This window comes from Episyrphus balteatus, chromosome 1 (assembly GCF_945859705.1).
Source record: "Episyrphus balteatus chromosome 1, idEpiBalt1.1, whole genome shotgun sequence".
Lineage (NCBI taxonomy): Eukaryota > Metazoa > Arthropoda > Insecta > Diptera > Syrphidae > Episyrphus > Episyrphus balteatus.
Genome location: NC_079134.1, coordinates 167,228,103 through 167,235,927, shown reverse-complemented (window position 1 = coordinate 167,235,927; position 7,825 = coordinate 167,228,103). Strand labels below are relative to the sequence as shown.

General features: G+C 30.4%; 1 non-coding gene and 1 pseudogene across 1 annotated transcript; one reads left to right on the top strand and one right to left on the bottom strand.

Moving 5' to 3' along the window:
- Nucleotides 1-1,688: 1,688 nt before the first annotated feature.
- Trnak-uuu (transfer RNA lysine (anticodon UUU)) lies at nt 1,689-1,761 on the top strand. Its single transcript has one exon. It is a non-coding gene; the product is annotated as a tRNA-Lys (tRNA).
- Nucleotides 1,762-4,832: 3,071 nt separating this feature from the next.
- On the bottom strand, nt 4,833-6,668 carry LOC129907080 (UDP-glycosyltransferase UGT5-like; annotated as a pseudogene).
- Between the last annotated feature and the right edge of the window lie 1,157 nt (nt 6,669-7,825).

Sequence of the window (7,825 nt, the reverse complement as noted above, 5' to 3'; positions counted from 1 at the left end):
CACAGTATGAAATACGGTTTCTATTTCGATATTAAATTACAACAGCCTATACTGTATTAAATAGTGAAATTATTTCCCATCTTTTAGTCCAGTGCATTTATGATGTTCATATATGGGCGACCCAGCAGTTTGTACCACCCCCAAATTTTTTTGCTCATTCGTTAGAACATTGGCCATTGGAACATCATTACCTTGATTTTTCGCACTCGCGAAATTCACCTTTCGGCCACCATTTTGGATTTTAGTTTTTGTTGAGTATCTCGATTTCTATTTATCCCACATAAAAGTGATATGGACAAAAAACGTAGGCAATGAGATTTCGCGTCTTTTATGTTAAGAACACTTTTTCGATATTCTGAATATTAAAAAAGTTACATACAAGCACGATTTTTATCATAATTATGAAAAAACGTTCCAAGAAAAAATGATTTATACCTAAAAATTCTCTACAACTCTGCCATACAACTTTTTTTTGTATCGCTATAAATACAAAAGTTATTAATACTTTTTGTTAAAAAATGCTCTTTTTTATCATTAATTTTTGTCTTAAAATTTTTTTACCAAATCTTGAATTTTAAATGTGTAGTGAGTATTTATTAGTTTTATGTTACAAGCGAAAATTCAGGACCTGCAATTTTTTTATATTTAAGTCTCTTCATTTCGTAAAAAAGTTGTATTTTTTAACAAAAAAGTATTAATAAATTTATTAAGTATAGCGATACAAAAAAAAGTGTATATAGCAAAGTTGTAGAGAATTTTAAGGTGAATCATCTTTTCTCGGAACGTTTTTTCATAATTTTGATAAAAAGTGCTCAAAACTTTAAAATTGTCATTTTTATCGTTTTTTTTTACTTTTTATGCTTGTGACTTTTTTAATAGGTATTCAGAATATCGAAAAAGTGTTCTTCAGATTAAAGACGCGAAATTTAATTGCTTACGTTTTTTGTGTAGGTATACCACTTTTATGTAGGATAAAAAGAAATCGAGATATTAAAAAAAACTAAGATCCAAGATGGCGGCCAAAAGGTGAATTTCGCGAGTGCAAAAAATCAGGGTAATGATATTCAGCCAATGCTCTATCGAATGAGGAAAAAAAAAAATTTGGGGGTGGTACAAACTGCTGGGTCAAATTATAAATGCACTGGACTATTTCACACCTTCACGGGTATAATAACTTTGCACAAAAGTGAATTTCGTTCCTTCGAAATAGTGGATTTGATTTGACTCTCGAATTATAATGGGAATTTGCTTCATTGGAAAGAAGTGAAATTATTTCCCACTGCAGGGAAAGTTATTTTTCTATGTCAAGTTAATTCACGTGAAGTTAGATTTCTGCACCTAAAAAAAAAACACAATTAGCAAGGCTTAACTCTGAAAGCATAACTTCCATGAGATATGTAATAATGTCCTGGAGAAAGAAAGCTAATAACAATTTCAATAAGAAAAGTCTCGAGATATGGAGACTGAGGTGTTTTTTGAAATGTTGGACGCTCTTGTTGGACAATATTATATGCAAAATGAGATTCACACTCAGAATAAACTATAAATACAAATTTTGTTGACGTCACAACTTTTGCTTCAGATTTTTTACATTGATTGAATTTTATTTATGATGAACTTACGACAAAACAAACCTCTTAAATTTGATTAAATTTTCGTGTGAGGCAATTTTGCCACAATTTCCATGTGCCCGGGTAGCTCAGTTGGTAGAGCGTTGGACTTTTAATCCAACGGTCCAGGGTTCAAGTCCCTGCTCGGGCGAGCTCTTTTTTTATATTATTTTTTTTTTTTTTAACTTGCCATAAAGGTTATATACAGGGTGTTTAGTCAGTAGGTAAGGACAATATTTTTTTTAATTATTAAAGAGATAATAATTAAAAAAAATAAATATTGTTTTTGTTCTTGTGTATATTCTAAGAAATAAAAAGCGTTTCTGTAAAGTTGATACCACTTAGCGATGATTTAAGAAAATGATTACTCTGTTATAACGAGGTTTGTAAAAAATAATTTTTTTAATGCATTTGGTTAATCCATAAAAATTTAAAAAAAAATTACTATTGCAAATAAAAAAAATTGCATTAGAAAAATATTTGTAGCTATTTAATTGTAAATAAAAAATTTTTGTTTTAATAACAAAATTGTACCTAACTTAAAAAATATTTACATTAACAAAAAATAGTTATCAAAATTGGTTCACTCCGTCCAAAGTTATGAGGTAACAAACATAAAAAAAGACGAATTGAATACCTCCTCCTCTTTGGAAGTCGGTAAAAAATACCATCGGGTATTATAGCAAAGTAAAAATAATAAAAATACAAATAAAAAAATTCAAGAAAAAACATCAGAAAATAAGTTTAAAAGCAAAAACAAAACAAATTTGATTTCGTTAACGAAATTTTGTATGGAAAATTTCGTTTCGCTTCAGCTGTGTACTAGGCTTAAGAAGTTAATTCTGCGTCAATAAGTTAACCCCTTGTAACCCAACATCGTAAATTTTAAAATTAATAATGTCAATCGAAAGGGCTTTAGCTATAATAAAACACGTATTTTTTAAAAATTCAATAAATTCATTATTTGCTTAGTTATTTCGAAATTTACGCAGTAAAAAAAAAAGTTTAAATAATTTTTTTGCTTTTTTTGTATATAAATGCAAAAATTCAAGCAAAAAGCTATCTAATATTTATATTTAGGCGCATTCCTAAAATCCAAAAATAAAACCCCGTTAGTTTATGCACGAAAAATATTTTTTCTGAATTTCGTAGTTTTTACATAAATTTGCTTGTTTTCCAAAAAAGCAAGGGCGTACGTTGAGTTGTAGGGGCCCCGGGGCAAGACTAAATTTTTGGGCCCCTTTGATATAGAAAATAAGAACAAATAAAAAAGTACGTATACGCCCACTTATTTTTTTTTTTGGGGCCCCTTATGTACCTATCATTTGTTGGTAGCTAAAATTATGTAAGTAATATTTTTGGGGCCCTAAGATAACATGTAATTTTTCTTTCAAAAAATTAATTTATTTTTTTGGGACCCCTGAGGTAATACTTTTTTCTTTAGATGAAATAGTATGTGGCTGGCTACCAATTCACTGAAAAATATAGATACTTTGTCTCTCTTGTGTCCGAAGTGATTCATGTCAAGTATCTTATCTTTTTGCATCGATACTTTTATAACCAGTTGCCTTCTCTGCATTGTCTCCTTCCGGGGCCCTGGGGTGTTGGGGCCCCCGGGGCACCGCCCCACTTGCCCCAATGATGTGTACGCCCCTGCAAAAAAGGAAAACTTTCAACATTCACTGCCAATTAAAAACTGTTGGTGCTATTTATTAGAAATATTGCGCATTATTTCGATAAAGCAATTCTTAAAGATTATGTAATAAGCTTTAAAAGAATAAAAAAAAGGTTTTTACAGCTTTTGGGCGATCTTTTTCGGTTTTTTTTTTACTTTTTTTGTGATTACTTTTAAACTGTTGCCGCTACATTAACAATTTTTTAGGATACAGGCTTTTTATACCTTTAATTTGCATATGTATATTTTTTCCTGAAAACGTTCGGGACGACCGTTACATTTAAAAAAATATCTTACTTTGACTTAACAATGGCGGACATTGTATACAAACAGCTTATGTTACTTAAGCTGTTTTGCAAAATTGGGTTTGGTTCAAGTTCAAAAGGCAATTTTTTAAAATGGCTTAAGTCGACATGAGAACACAAATGGTTCACTCTGCAACAAGTTTAAAATAGCTTATGTTGACCTAAGCGATGAATATTTTTGAATTCACATTGTCATAATAGCTTATGTCATGACTTAAGCTGATTTAAAAAATGTATTATTTTTAAGACTTGGACGATTTTATTTTAACATAATATACATAAGCTATTATGCAAATGCAGTTTTTGTCCAAAAAGACTTAAGCTACTATGATTTTTTTTTTAAATTTAACGGTTTATTTTTTGCGTAGAGAAATGAGACCCAGACTAAAACAAAGCTGAGCAAAAGGTGAATACGTTAAGCAAATAAAATCGATTTTCACTTATGTCGACATAAGCTCTTTTAACTTATTACCACAGAATTATAAACATAATAAAAAAGGGCATATGATTTTTGTACGCAAAAAAATTTTTTTTTCTAAAAATAATTTTAAAGGATCTTCTAATTTTTTATCCCAAGAGCATGTAGCCTAGCAGGTAAAAATTGATGTTTAAAGACAAAAAGTTCTATTTTGTTTTAAGCTGAATTACTGTCAATATTCAGCAAAATTTTCATTTAAACTGCAGCGACCTCTCAACCGATTACGAAATCGTTGGGATATAATATCTCACTTTTGTGTTTTCTGAATGTCTGTTTAATGGCTATCATATAGTTGTGTTTTTTTAATAGCGGTAATCATCTGGTGTGCAAAAAGGTGGAATGAAAGTTAAAATGAAACTCGCTAGCAATACTTTCTATAAGTCGCATGCTTATAAGAACAATTACTTATCAAGGGTTTTGCTATTATTAAGTTAGTGAATTAAAGTACTAGAAAAGAAAAGCGATTGGTGATAGATTAAGTAGTATTTTTAACTTTTGTTCTGATAGCTATGAAATAAACAAATTAATTATATAATTTTTGATAATCTTATCAATCATCTTCATCACGTTCAATAAGTTCATCAAGATAAAAATTATGTATATCTTGATCAGTCAAAATATTAATTTTTTGACAGTCATGAAAAGATCCTAAAAGATAATATTTATTATCATTTAATCTAAGATGGCCGGCATATAGTTTTTTTTTTTTTAATTAAGTTTATTTCACTAAAAAATACTCCATTAAGATAAAAGTTTTATTACTGTTTTTTTACTTTTGGATTTTTAAGTTTACACTTACAAATGAATTTTCGGTACAAAAATTTCACACTAACTGTAATTGACTTAAAGACTAAATAGATAATTAAAAGAAGGAATCCAATAACGTCTAAACTGAAATACTGGAAGAAATTTAAATGTATTGCAGGACTTTGCATGTGATAAGCTCCCTTATGCCTGAGTACATATTCAATCCAAAATACTGCAGTTTGTTTAGCAGTCATTGGTCTGTCTCGGTAGAGTTTTGAAAATCTTTGCACATTCTCGGTGTATTTTGGATTCTCCAAAACTTCCAAAACTGCTGATTTAAATGATTCTTCTGTCAATGTTGGTTTACTTATTTCAACACCAAAACCATCTATGACTAATTTTTTAGCATTTCCTGGTTGATCAGCAAATACCGGCATTGCTACCATTGGTACTCCATGGAATTGCGACTCTGCTACACTACCTTTGCCAGCATGAGTAACGAAAAGTTTGACATTCGGTTGAGCTAGAAGATCATCTTGTGGAAGCCATTTCCTAAAATGTATGTTTGGAGCATTTCCGGGGTGAGGTGAATCATCCCATTTCCATAAAACAGTTTGCTTAAGACTCGAAAAAACTTTATAGATGTTTCGAACTGTTTCTTCACCTAAAGCTTTGCTATCTAAATTTGAACCGAAGCTTAGGTAGATTACACCATGTTTTGCTGAAGTGATTATTTCTTGGAGGTCCTTCAAAGAGTTAAAGAGTTGTTAAAGGAAGTCTCTAAAAAAATGGGAATTTTTGACTTACTTTTGGCAAAGGATCAGGTTTTTCCTTGATTTGAATTCCACCAACTTCGATGAGGGCTGGAACATTTGGCCGAATGCCACCTTCTGATAAATGGCTATTGGCTAATATCAGTGATACTCTCTTAGCGGCTTCTTCAATTGGAGGGTATTTCGATGGTGGGAAGAGGTCACTTAGAAGAAAAAAACGAGCGTTACTAAAAGCGTTACTCAAAACCATAAAAGTGCGAATCTTACTTGTAGTATTTCAAAAACTCCCTATCCAAACTGAAGAGAAGCATTTTCGACAACACTCGATTATAGAAATATTCAAGTCTTCCCAAGAAAGTTTGTGGATCTTTCTTAGCCAACGTTAGCATATTTGGGACATAAGCAATTTCTGGTGGGTTACCAACATAACGATCAACAAACTCATTCGTTCCAGCTGTCATACTAATAACTATGGGACAATTGAAATGTTCTCCCAAACCCAAATGATAATCACTAAAGAAATATCCCAAAATAATAAGATCAAACTTATTATCAGGATTATTCATCAAGTCTTGAAATTGTTTCGATTTAATTGTATCATATTGAACACCTCCAAAAGTTATCAATGCCATTTTAGCAAATTGAAGATATTGCCAAGTGGATTTTATAGCGCCTCCCATTGATTTCTTGCCTGCGTTAATAGCTTCAGTTCGAGCATCAGTTTGTGGAACGTGTATGTGATGGTAAAGTGGATTTTTGTCTTTTAAAGGTGTCGTTGTTACAACTGTTACATTATGTCCACGTTCAAGTAACGCTTTCACATGAGCCATGTGAATTATTTGATGCGATGGACTATCACTTGCGAATACACCGAGAATATTTGCTGGCTCAACTATTGTCACACTGAAGGTGGCAAGAAGGCCGAAAATTATCACACAATTATGTTTTCCACTCATTGTGGTGGTTTAAACGAACCGAAGTGATTTCAATGAAAGCTAAAGTAAGACTACTATTAGCTTGTCTAGAATTCTTGAATTTATTATGAAAAAATCGGATAGAAGATGTCTACAAAAAAAGTCAAATTGTTGTTTTGTTTTTGATAAGATATGCTGGTCTGGGCTAGAAAGTGTGAGTGAGACCCGAAAATGTGTGTGAGTTCCAAAATTTAAAAAAGTTAAGAGAACTTAAAAGCTTAAAGCTTTTTTTTAGAATAAAAAAAAAATAAACAAAAATAAATTAAATTTGTTTAATCAGTTGAAATTTGGTGGGCTTTGTTTTTTTTTTTTTTGTCATATTGAATAAGTTGTGTTTTAATGGGTGACCGAATTCTATTTCAGCTTCAGGTGATTAGATAAACAAATGATTGTTATTATTGATGTGTTCTTTTCTAATTAATTTTATATCAACTATTGTTGATGTTTAAGAATATTATGCAATTTCATATTGATAATTTCAGGTTGTTTATGGCTTAAATGCATTGTTTTTTTTTTAATTTTCAATAATATGTTAAAATTTAATGTATGTATAAGACATAGACTTGTTCTTAATGACTATTTTTTGTGTACAACATAATGACTAGAAAAAATGAGTGAGGGTTGCCATCCCATTATTTTTGCATAACTATTGAGTATGGTCGAAAATTATTTTACTAAGCCCAGTAAAAATAGATTTTTTCTGGGCAAAAATATGTAGCAGACTGATTCTTGGTATACGTAGGATGATATTGAATTTACTTAAGATCTTTGAAAAATCCTGATACGAAAAAAATAAATCAATAGAAAAAATGTTACTCTCATGAAAATCCGCGAAATGTTCAAAAAAATCAATGGTATAAATGGTATAAACTTCATTAAAAATGTTTTCTTTGCTACAGAGATTATTATAAATACATATTTTCCAAGTGTTATTTTCATGTCGTGAAGAGATTATTTAAAAATTGGAATTAATACTAGAAATAACTATAAGAAGAATAATAATTGAGGCGCTCAGCTCCAAAATGGCCTAACCCTCATTTTCAAAAAGAATAAAACTGAGTACACAGATCGAACCGCAATAAAACAATTTATATTATAAAAATGCATTCTCATTAAATTATATTAAGTAGAGATGAAATAGAGGAAGTCATTTTGTCACAGATCAAAATTGCCAGAAAAAATTGCCTAAACTACTTATAACAAATGTTGTTTCGGAATAAAAAAAAAAACATCAGACTAAGAGTACCTACAGCTAACACTCCT